Source organism: Aedes aegypti, chromosome 3, assembly GCF_002204515.2.
Source record: "Aedes aegypti strain LVP_AGWG chromosome 3, AaegL5.0 Primary Assembly, whole genome shotgun sequence".
NCBI lineage: Eukaryota > Metazoa > Arthropoda > Insecta > Diptera > Culicidae > Aedes > Aedes aegypti.
This window is the reverse complement of record NC_035109.1, coordinates 47147167-47159628: the sequence shown is the minus strand read 5'-3', so window position 1 is coordinate 47159628 and position 12462 is coordinate 47147167.

The window sequence follows — 12462 nt, the reverse complement described above, 5'->3', positions numbered from 1 at the left end:
TCAGGATTATTTCCGGGGATACCTCCAATTGCTAGTCTTCCTGGTGCTCTTCGAGGTTGTTTTCAAAAGCTATCCCCGGGAATTCTTTCTCTAAAAATTCCCGCAGCCATTCCTCCTAGAATTTTTCCAGTGATTTCTCAAAATATTTCTTCAGGTATTTTTGTTAGTAATTTCTCCGAGCTTTCCTCTATGGAACTCTTGGAAAATATGTTAGGAAGTTCTCCAGAAATTTATCAAGGAACAACTTTTTCTCACTCTCCCAAAAATTCTTACGAAAATTCCTCCATAAATTGCTCTAGAAATTCTGTAATAAGAAATATTATTCTCCGGAATTCTTCCGGGAATTTATTCAAGAATTACTTCACGCATATTTCTAAGAATTTTTCCAAGGATTCCTGCAGAAAAATACTCAGGTCATTCCTTTAGAAATTTCTCCAGAGAATTACTTTGAAAATTCCTACAGAAATTACTCCAGGAATTATTACTATAATTCCATCACCAATTCGGAGAATTGTTCCATGAATATTTTTTTCTCGTAATTTCTGTAGAAAATTACCTGGATATTTTTCTGAAAATTCCCCCAGTAAATATATTGGAACTATCTCCAACAGTTCCAGCATTTCTCCACGATTTTTTCCGCAAGTTTCTGTCCTGTTGGATTTATCCAGTGAATCTTTCCAGAAACACTTCAACAGGGAGTTACTCCAGAAGTTCCTCAGAGATTTATTTTAAGGAATTCCTTCAGATAATTTCCTCAAGAGTTCTTCAGTGAATCGCTCTTAGAATTTCTCTAAGAATTCCTAATTTTTTTTTTCATGAACGGTTTAGCGGCATCCTCCAGGTACTCTTCGAAATTCCTTATGGAATTCTTGCATAATGACCTGGATTTTTTTTTTAAGGAAAATTGTTAGGGAATTTCACCAGAAATTCCCTTGTTAATTCGTTTCAAAATTCCTTGGAATTTTGTCTAGCAGCGTCTATTTATTACGTAACCCTGACATTGTGAAATTTCGATCCCTCCCCCTCTCAGCGAATTTGGGAATAATTTGGGAATTTCTACAAGTGAAATGCCTGAAGGAATAATGGGAGGTATTCCTATAGGATTTTTTTGAAGAACCCTTGGAGAAATACCTCAAAGAATTCCTGAAGATAATGTAAGAAGCAATCTCATGAAGGATTGTTGGGAGAAATAATTATGAAATTGTGGAGCAAAGGCGTTTCTTCTCCTAGGAAACTTGTTGAACGAAACTCAGAAGAAATATTTGGAGGAATAGTCATAGAAAGCGCTGGTGTATTTCAGAAGAAAACACCTGACGAATTCCATCCAGAATGAGTCGAAAAAAAAATGAAAATCGTGCTCGATAGTCTTCGATTTGGATTAAATTTTGCACATGTTTTTTGTATGGTAGAATAAGTGTTTTCCATAGAAATTTGACTCAAGTGTAACTTTTGAAAATGGCCTATAAATTTTTGCTTGCAACTTATTTGAAAAATTCTTACTCCGAAACTGTTGATTTTAGAGAAAAATGTTCTATGAAGAAGTTGTAGTGAACCGTTAGGACTATAAGAAAAAAATATACACTGAAAAAATATTTTGTTCATTATCATGAAAAAATCAAGAATAAAACTTAAATTTAAAATTACACAAAAACCCCATTTTTATTAATTTTTAAATTTTCACCATAGAATCTTGATAGTAAACAAATGTTTGAGACAGAGTTTCATGATGGAGAAATTTTAAATAAAAAAGTTTCTAAAATCAACTTTTGGTCGATTTTTAAAATTTTGATTTTTTGTCAAAACTAATACGTTCTGATGATACAGTAAGCATCTTGAAATGATTCTAAGCCCTGATGATTATATGAATAATTTCTCTAGAAGTAGCCATTTTCAAATTATATCGAGTTTAATGAAAAAAATATTATTAAAATATTAAAATAGGCCATTTTCATTAGTTATTCGCGAATCTCCATCAAGGAAAATATGTAAGTGAAATGAAATATGGTCTTTACTCTTAAAAACGTATTATCATAAATGGAGAATCGCGAATCACTTATGAAAACGGCCTATTTTAATATTTAAACGATATTTTTTGCATTAAACTTGATATAATTCGAAAATGGCTACTTCTAGAGAAATTATTCATATAATCATTATGGCTAAGAATCATTTCAAGGTGCTTACTGTATCATCAGAACGTATTTATTTTGACAAAAAATCAAAATTTTGAAAATCGACCAAAAGTTGTTCTTAGAAAAACTTTTTTATTAAAAATTTCTCCATCATGAAACTTTGTCCCAAACATCTGCCTACTATCAAGATTCTATGGTAAAAATTTAAAAATTATTAAAAATGGGGTTTTTGTGTAATTTAAAATTTAAGTTTTATTTTTTATTTTTTTTATGAAAATAAATAAAATATTTTTTAAGTGTATATTTTTTTCTAATAGTCCTAACGGGTGACTATAAAATCAACAGTTTTGGAGTTAGAATTTTTCAAATAGGTTGCAAGCAAAAATTTATAGGCCATTTTCAAAAGTTACACTTGAGTCAAAATAATATTTTTTCTATGGAAAACACTTATTCTACCATTCAAAAAACATGTGCAAAAATTAATCCAAATCGAAGATTGTCGAGTTCTGTGACTGACCGATTTGACATGGAATTCGTCACCTAGCGGAATATCAGAGGGAATTTTTAGAAAGCCTCCTAGAAGAAATTCCAGAGGAGCTTTTAGAGCAACTCCAAGAAAAACTTCTAAAGTATCTCTTAGATGAACTACCGACGTAAATCATAGTAGAACTTCCGGAGGAACTCCGAGATGTACTTCCTGGAGGAAGACTTTGGAGAAAATTTCCGGATGAACTTCGTGGTATTATACCGCACAGTTTTTTTCGGTTATATACCCCTGAACATAGTTTGAGAATTTTATCGAAATTTTTATAATAAGTTTTCTAAGAATTTCCATGGGAATTTACCTTAGAAGTTCCTCGAAATATTTGCTCAAAATTTTCACATGGAATCCCGCTAGAAATTCCTCTGAGGAACACTCCAGAAATTTTCAAGAGACTTCTCTATAAATTCGCAACGAGGATACTTTTGGAAATTATGACAAAAATTCATGCTACTCAAAGGTGAATGGAGTCTATTGCAGATTTTTAACAAATGATGAAATGAAAAGGTAGATAGTCGTCGCAAGAGAGCGACAAGATTAAAATTAATTGATTCGTGAAAAGCTATTCCAGGAATTCTTCCGGAAATTTATCTATGAGTCGTCACAGTAATTCCTCCATAAAATTATCTGCAACTTCCTGATTGCTTTAGAAGTTTCTTCAGAAATTCTTCCATCTCCGGATATTCCTAGAGGAAGTTCCTCAATAAAACTTCCTGGTAGTTACGGTATACATCGTAGATTGGATACTAGCAACATTCATGTTTCTTTTTAATAATCTCATCCTGACTACTTTCAGGAACAAGACAGGGGAGTATACCTTGTTCAAATCATAAACAAGAATACTAAAAGCATGAATATCACTATTCCCGGCCAAGTCCATCTTTACCGTAACTTGGGATAGGGGAAGGAAATGTTGATGTAGCACTTACTTAATGAGAGGCCACCGACTCAGCGACACCCTCATAAGTGCTACGGAGTTGGAGGTTACGGAAGGTATATTGTCAGGATTCGCCTAGAGAGCTGGCGATAGACCATAAACATTTGTTGTTTAAGTGTTTTCAATTTAATCTTTTGAATGCCGGCAATCAAAAGAGAAAACAATAGTTTATTTATAGTATAAACAGTAAAAAAAAAATCTTCGGCGACAAAAACACGCGCGAAACCGTGAGCAAAATCTATCGGACGACGCAAAACCGAACTGTCCTGCTTGGGCATCACGAAGCACTACCCAGCAAGACGCTCCAAAACATGTTTCTAATCGACTTCTGGCAAAGGTTACAAACTCTAGTGGAATTAAATGCTATAGTACTAAATTTTGGTTTTCATTTACTGATATGATAAACAATGGTCTAATCAATAAAATTTCCTCGATAGTTACTGCAGGAAGTAATTTCGGACTTTTTTTTCGGAAGCTCCTTCAAAGCTCCGAGCTATTTGCTTCGAAACTACATTTGGAAGTTCCTACGCAATTTCCTTTATAAATTCCTTCGGAAATTTTTTCCTGATCTTCCATCTGGAATTTACTCCTGAAGTTCCTTCGGGAGTCTCCTCCTGAAATTTCTTCGAGAATTACCTTCAGAAGTTCCATCAGGAATTTCCTTTGGAAGTTCATACAGGAAATTTCTCTGAAAGTTACCTAGGGAAATTTCTTTGAAAGTTCCTTCGAGGATGTCTTTTGGATGTTCGTTTGGATGTTTTTCCACTGGAAGTATTTCCTGGTAGTTTCTCGGGAACTACCCCTTCAAGTTCATCCGAGAGTTCTTCTGCCTTCAGGATTTCTTCCGCAATTTGTTTGGATTTTTTTTTATCGGAAAACCCACTTGATATTCCACTTTAAGTTTTTCCAGAAACTGTTTTGAATGTTTCAGAAAAAAATCCAAGGTCTTTTTTTTCGTACATCCATGGGTTTCTTAATGAAAAATGTTCTCTTCTTCTCTAGGAATTCCTTTAAATATTCTTCCCAGAATCTCCCAGAAATCTTTCAAGAATTTTTCTGAATTCTTCGGAGAATTCCTTGCGGAATTATTACGGGAATTTCTCCAAAATTTCTTAAGGAATTTATCCAAGAATTCATCCAAAAATTCACCAATAATTGATTCGGAAATACTCCTTTAGGATTTCCAAAGGGATATTTTTCAAGAAACCCTCCAAGAACTTTTTCTTGAACTGCCGATGAAGTTTTTCAAATCATTCCCTTTAGAATTCCTCCGGCATACCCAGTCAACATTTTGGTTGGTATAACTTTTGTTATACATCGTTCTATATGAATCAATTCAATCGTATAGAATGCATGAAAAGGCTATATACCTACCAAAGTGGAGGCTATATGCGTACTTGGCACGACATTTTCAGACTTTCTGCGATCAGATATACGATGCCACAAAATTTTGATGAAAATAAAAAAGTTTCCATCAAGCTTCAAACGCAGGACCTCTGGATCTGCAACACCTTACCACTGTAACACCAAGAGGTATACAACAGGGGCGTGATTATTTGCCAATTTAAATACATGTTTCATGTACAGAGACACTTGCTTTGTTGTTCTTTGAAGCCCATCGTCAGCAGAAAGTTCGGGTTGCAATTTTTGCTAAGCTATTGCGATTTCATATGGTGCTTTCTGGATTGATATATGATCTGTCAGTTTATACAACTGGACGCGATTTTATTTTGCACTATTCACGACATGTTTCGCTGTCAACACAGATTGTCGTTTATGTATTGGTATTGGTATTGGGGATTTATAAACAACTTGTGTTGACATTGATAACACACTATTTGGCATCTTGTGCGATTCTGATTTTTTATGTAAGAATATGTGATTTTGGATGCACATTCTTATAAGATACATGGTTCACTGGGTAGAATTCCTGGGAGATTTACTGGAAGAACTTTCTTGAGGAACTTTCGGAAGAATTCCCGGGTAGAACTTCAGGAAAAAAATCAGAAGGCACTTCCTGAGGAAATTTCCCGAAGTAACTACATGGAGAAAGTTCTTAAAGGATCATACTGTAGGAATTTCCTAGAAGACCTGAAGAAGTTTCACGAACGAATTTCCTGAAGAAACTTTCTGTAGAAACTTAAAGAATAAATTTGATGAGGATCTTCCGGAGGGACTTCCTTTAAGAATTTTTAGTGCAATTGAATTGAATTGAATTTCTTTTTATTGAAGGGATAAAAAAAGTAATTCAATTCACTTTTTAGAGAAATTTCGTTGAGGTACATCTGGAGAAACTACCTAGAAATGCCAGAATATTTGAGATTAGCATATGAGGTGACTGATCCATTATTGCATTTATATTTTGCTGGTCTTGAACATATATTTAGGCCTAGTTTATGGTTTGTCACAAAATAGTTTGCTCTTCCTCTTCTCTGAAATGCTACGTCATTTATGGATGGTACCTTAGTAATATTCAATAACAATAAATGAAGTATTTTACTCATCTCAAATTAAATCACAAAATATCTGTTGTTTTGTCTACAAGATAAACTTTGGAACAATAAGAATATCTGTTGCCAACATAAAACGCTAAAGTTGTTAAAATCGTTTTGGGACTCTAGTAGATGACGGAAATCGATGATCCATTAACGTTAGATTTAGACATCCGGCATCTCTTCATCGATCCTGGTCCAAAAGTACCCGTATAGCAAAGCTTCCAAGTGATTTTCTCCAACCCGGAAGTTGCCATCTTCGATTTAAAAATGGCGTCAAATTTCAAATTTCACTATTTCCTCATCGGACACGTTTCAATAAATGCCCATAATGCATTAGTTCTAGATGATGTACGCAAACTGATAAACGCCATCTTAGATTTCAAAGTGGCGTCAGATAACGATTTCCGGCATCTCTTATAATTGTGGAGAGTCGATGACTGTACTTTTACCAGGAATTCCCGTTCTTAAAATGAACGTCTGTGTTTGTTGTTTGATTATTTGTTAAACCAGAGTATTGTTGAAATCAGTTTCTTTATTATGGAGAAGCTTTATTTTTTTAAAGCTTTTTCAATGTGTGATTGGTGAATTAAGCAGGATGCCGAAAGCCTTTGCTTAAAACGTCCATTGTAACCTGTAGTACCTAACTTTCCACGTCAAATAACAAATGCCCAGAATCCATCCCTCTACGCGGAGTATCCCACAGTAGCAATCAAGTTTAGATTGCACGTGTCTCTCCTCTTGTTAGCTCAACCACCCATAAACTAGAATAGTTCCACTCAACAAAACGCGCACCAGACTACTGCGACAGCGAAGTTTGTGTCCCTTATTTTCCCATTTGCTCTCGGACTGCCGTTAGCCATGAGTTACTTAGATTGGGTGCCTCGGTCCACCACCACCACTACCAACTCATCGTTGCGGCGTCGCTCTCCGAACTCTCCGACTTCATTATCAGATTAATCACTTTGTTGGCACAAAACAACAACAGCAACCGGGATGGAACGGAACTGTATTTTAGTTTAGAACTGTACATGGTTGATCGTTGTTTGGTGGAAACGGTGACTACTTTACCGGAAAAGTAATGGCAATACACTGGCAGTGCCTGGCAATTATTTTAATTGCTTTCCACTTTGGAAGTGAATTGAATTGTTTGTGGGCAGAAAAAAAACTGTCGGTGTGAGACCACTAAGCGCTTCGGAGTTGGATTGATTCACGGCACAAATTCTGCAGTGCAAGGAAGTTTGGTGGAGGATCCTTGCTTGTATCAAAATCGATAAACAGGTAAAAAGATGTACAGAACAAAATAGTATCGAGTATTACTGATGATCTGATCCGTCTTAAGACCGCTTACACTTCTTCTTCTTCTTCTTCTTCTTCTTATTTTCTGTTTTTTCTTTCTCTTCTTCCTCTTCTTATTTTCCTCTCTTCTTTGTTTCTATTTTTTTCTCTCTATTCTTCTTACTTTTCTACTTGTTCTTCTCCTCTTCCTCCTCCTTCTTATTCTTTTTCCTCTTCTTCTTCTTTTTATTCTTTCTCTTCTTCAAGATTATATCTGGTAGTATCTCTACTCTGTTTCTCAGCTTAGTGTTGTATGAACACTTCCATATCATCTCTGAAACCTACACCTAACAAAAGAATATGATATTGCAAACTAATACTACCTACATTTCTTTTTATTTTACAAAACAGAAATCATGCTTGAAATATTTGACAGAAGCTCCTATGCTAAAGCCAACCGGCAGTTTAAAAAATCAATGGAAAAATGCGGTATATGCGATGAAGGTTGTCAAATGCATTAGAGTTTCCGAGCTAGACAGTTCCGGGGCTAGAAACATTCGAGCAGCTGACCTCTAGTGATTCTAAGCGAAAAATGTTCGAGCTTTTACGTGGGCAGCTTTAGTGCTACCGATTGAGAAGCTTTCATGTCAAGAAGTTTTCGATCTTATGAGCAAGAAGCTTATTTCTATCTTATAGGAATTTTTTGGAAAATTTTGAACTCAGATCAAGAAACTGACGAGTTTCTGAGCGTGAAGCTTTTGAGCATCTAAGCGAAATACTTTCGAGCATCTGAGCGGGGAGATTTCGAGCGTCTGAGCAAAACGCCTTTGAGCAGGACATTTTGAGATTATGAGTGAGAAGCTTTCGATATTATAAAAAAAAAACATTTTGAGGCTTTTGAGCTGCACAGGTAGAGTCTTTCGAGCTTCTGCGCGCTAAGTTTTCATGCTTTTTAGTAAGAAACTTTAAAGCTTCTAAGCCAGAAATTCTCAAGTTTCTGATTCAGAAGCTTTCAGACTCCTGAGGAAGCTACCCAAGCAACCAATAGTTCGGATTGTACTTAAGCAGTGAACTCCAGAGTTAACTTTTGGTACAAATCTAGTTTCAGTGAAACTTTTTCGCTGATTAAGAGAACACCATGGATATTGAATGAACTTCATTCTCAGAGAAGTAACTTATGAACTCATCAACAACTTGAAAGTTCAGAACAAGTTTGAACTGAACTTCTTTTGTACTTGAAGGTAACAATCAAACTTAAACGAACTTTATGTAAACTGTAAAGTTCGGTTAACTACTTTAAAAGGGAGCTGATTAAGCCAAAACATGCCCTTTTATCCGAACTATTGATTGCTTGGGTAGCTTCTGAGAAAGAAGCTCGAATTTGATTGAGTAGCTTTTGAGGTTTTAACGAAGAAATTTTCGAATTTTTGAGTTTAAAGCTTGAGATCTTCTAACGAATAAATATTCGAGCTTCTCTACGAGATGATTTCGAGCATCTGTGCTAGATGTTTGCTAGCTTCTAAGTGGAAAGCTTCGAGATTCTAAGCGGCAATCTACTAGAAGTTTTCGAGTTTCTAAGGTGGACGCTTTTAAGCGAAAGAGTTTCGATCTTCTAAGAAATTAGCTTTCAATCTTATGAGCAAATAGCATTCGAGCTTCTGAATGACAAACTTTCAATTTTATGAGCCAAAAGCTATCAAGCATAAGCAAGAAATTTTCAAGCTTCCGAACAGGAAGGTTTCGAGCATCTGAGTTTTCTAGCTTCTGAGTGAGAAGCGTTGAGATCTTGAGAGAGGAAATATGAGCCTCAAAGCGAGTTTCTTAACCAAAATCTGCTAAGTAAAAAGTTTCTGCGCAATAAAGAGAAGTTTTTGAGATGATAAGTTAAAAGCTTCTCAACAAGCTTTTTTAAGCTTTCTTTAAGCTTAAAAAGTGAAGCTATCGAGCTTCTGAACGAGATGCTTTTATGATTCTGAACTGTAAGCTTAGGGCATCTGAGCAAGAAATTGTTTAGTTTTTGAACCAGAAGCTCCCAATTCGCAACTTTAGACCTTCTGAGCCAGATGACGAATTCCATACAGAATGTATCGAAAAAAAAAAAATCGTGCTCGATAATCTCCGATTTGGATTTGGTTTTGGATTTTGCAAATGGTTTTTGGTATTATAGAATAAGTGTTTTCCATAGAAATTCGATGGTTTTGACTCAACAATTACTTTTGAAAATGGCCTATAAGTTTTTGCATGTAATTTATATGAAGCATTCTAACTCTGAAACGGTTGATTTTAGAGAAAAATATTCTATGAAGAAGTTGTAGTAAACCATATGGACTACAAGAAAAAATAAAAACCACTAAAAAAATAATTTAATTATTTTCATGAAAAATTCAAGAATAAAACTTCAATTTTAAATTACAAAAACCCCACATTAAATACATTTTTAAATTTTCACCATAGAATTTTTATAGGAAGCAAATGTTTGAGACTATGTTTCATGATGGAGAAATTTTTAATAAAAAACTGTTTCCAAGAACAACTTTTGGTAAATTTCCAAAATTTTGATTTTTTTTTTCAGAAAAAAATACGTTTTGATGAGTTAATAAGAATCTTTTAATCATTCTAAACCATAATAATTATCGGTTCAGGGACAAAATGTCGAAAGACAAAACGTCCAATCCCAAAATGTTGAATGCCAAAACGTCGAATCCCAAAACGTCGAAAGGGACAAAACATCGAAGGGACAAAACGTCGAAAGCAGTAATTTTTCTAGCGAAGGTAATTGGATAAATAGTGTTGCTAAGGAAAAAATGGTTGCGATGCGAATGGTGTTGGAAACAGCAAAATTTGCAATTTACATCACAGTAAGCATAGAACAAATTTTCAGAAAAAAATGTCACTCTTATATCCATTTCTGTCGAGGAAAGAATTACATTAGGAAGCTAATTGAAATTGAAGCCCAAGAGATGCAGAACTGATCAAACTAGTCAATCTTCATGTTGGGGAATATAGGCTCGTGGCTTATACATTCAACAATGCATTCCACAGATCCCTAAGTTGTGTGTAAAATTGGGTTTCTTCTCTTTCCCAACTCTTCTTTTCCAGGTACTTTAACATCCGTCAATCCTAGTTCTTTCCTCCGATAATAATGTTTACCAGTCACATCCAATTGAACCACATTATTTTAGTGAAACCTCACGCGCGAATATTGCCTGCTTTATTTCATGCATATAGATTGATCACTGAGTAATCTATTAGTGTTGTACAAACTGATCGGTTTCGTCTCTCTTCGTGTTCCGAGAATATGTTATTGTACGATTGCTACAATAGTGTTTGTAGTTTATGTTTCGTTTGTATAACTCATTCAATATGATGTGAACTAATTACTGACAACTAAGATGTGATTTTTTGGCACATAGTGATTTTTTTATTCTCTAACAACTAACTCATTTTTTCCTTGGATAAGTACACTTAATTCAGAATGATTGATTTTCTTTTCAGAAACAGATTTTCAAAATTACATATATATAAATCAGGATCACTAGCAAGTTTCTAAAATGTACTAAAGAATGGAGTTCTAAAAATCGATTCATTTTATGTGTAGAGAATTTATATAGTTTGATCATTTATACGATCGAAAAAAAGTACTTAATAGTAAAAACGATACAGGTATTGTCGAGTAAATGATAATCGATTTAAGTAGGATATTATTTAATTCCAACTAAAGGTCATTGATAGTTTCGGTTCAAAATATGTGTTTGACTACAATAAGCACTTTGATGAAAGTGTTTTGAAACCTGAAAATTAAAAACAAATATTTTAAACAATTTTAACAAGTTTGAGCAATTTGCAATTTGAGTTTTTACTACACTGTCCAAGACCAACTAAAAATTACGGTATCAAGAAAACATATGAAAAACAATATTCTTCACTGTATGAACTTTTCAAAGCATAATTTGGTATTTGCATTTCACGTTTATTTTTTATCGATTTTCTTCTTATTTCCTCAATTAAAATAGAATAAATTGAAGTTTTACCACATATTCACATTGTTTTCTTTTCGACGTTTTGTCCCTTCGACGTTTCATCCTTTCGGCGTTTTGGCATTCGACGTTTTGACATTCGTCATTTTGGTATTCGACATTTTGTCTTTCGACGTTTTGTCCCTTCGACTTTTTTTCTTTTCGACTTTTTGGCATTCGACATTTTGTTTTTCGACGTTTTGTCAACCAAACATAATTATCATGATCACTTCTGTAGAAGAAACCATTTATAAATTATGTCAACTTTAATGCAAAAATTTATTAATAAAATAATAAAATAAGTCGTTTTCATTAGTTATTCGCGATTCTATTTCAAGAAATATAAGTAAGTGGAGATTTATGGCCTTTAATCTTTAAATATTTTTTTCATGTTGAAGAATCATGAATAATTAATGAAACTGACCTATTTTATTATACAGCCATTCAATGAAAAACCGATCTAGTGGGTCACCGAATTCCGTGAAAATTTGCTATTTTGTTTCTTATCCGAAATAAGGAGACACGTGTTTTTGGATTTTTTGATTAGGGTGACCATTTCCGAAATCGCGATTTGACCAGAAAAATCGCGATTTTGCTTAATTTTTATTTTTAAACAAATCTTACTTTTTGAACCATTCGACCGATTTTCAATCTTTTTGGACGAAATAAAAGCTAGAGATTTTTTTTAAAGTTTTTACACATGAAAAAAAAAATATCAATTATTTCCGTTTTTTCGAGTTTTGAAGGCCTCGGGACCAAAGGGGCTATTGTTGTTCTCATTTTTCTTGAAGGTTCAGTTAATTTTATGTTTACTGTCAAATTTTCAGCGATGTATGCAGGGCCGGATTAACAAATGTGGGGGCCCCGGAGCCAGAGTCTTGTGGGGGCCCTTTTCCCGAAAAATTGTTTGAGAAAATTGAACGAATGTTAGGTTTTCGGTAATTTGGAAATGTTATTTGAATGTTAGTTTCCAGTTACCAGAAGTTAGAATCTAACTGCTTTGAATTCTTCATAAACATAACTTGAGATCAGAATACTTAAGGTGAAGATGAATCGAAGCCAAACC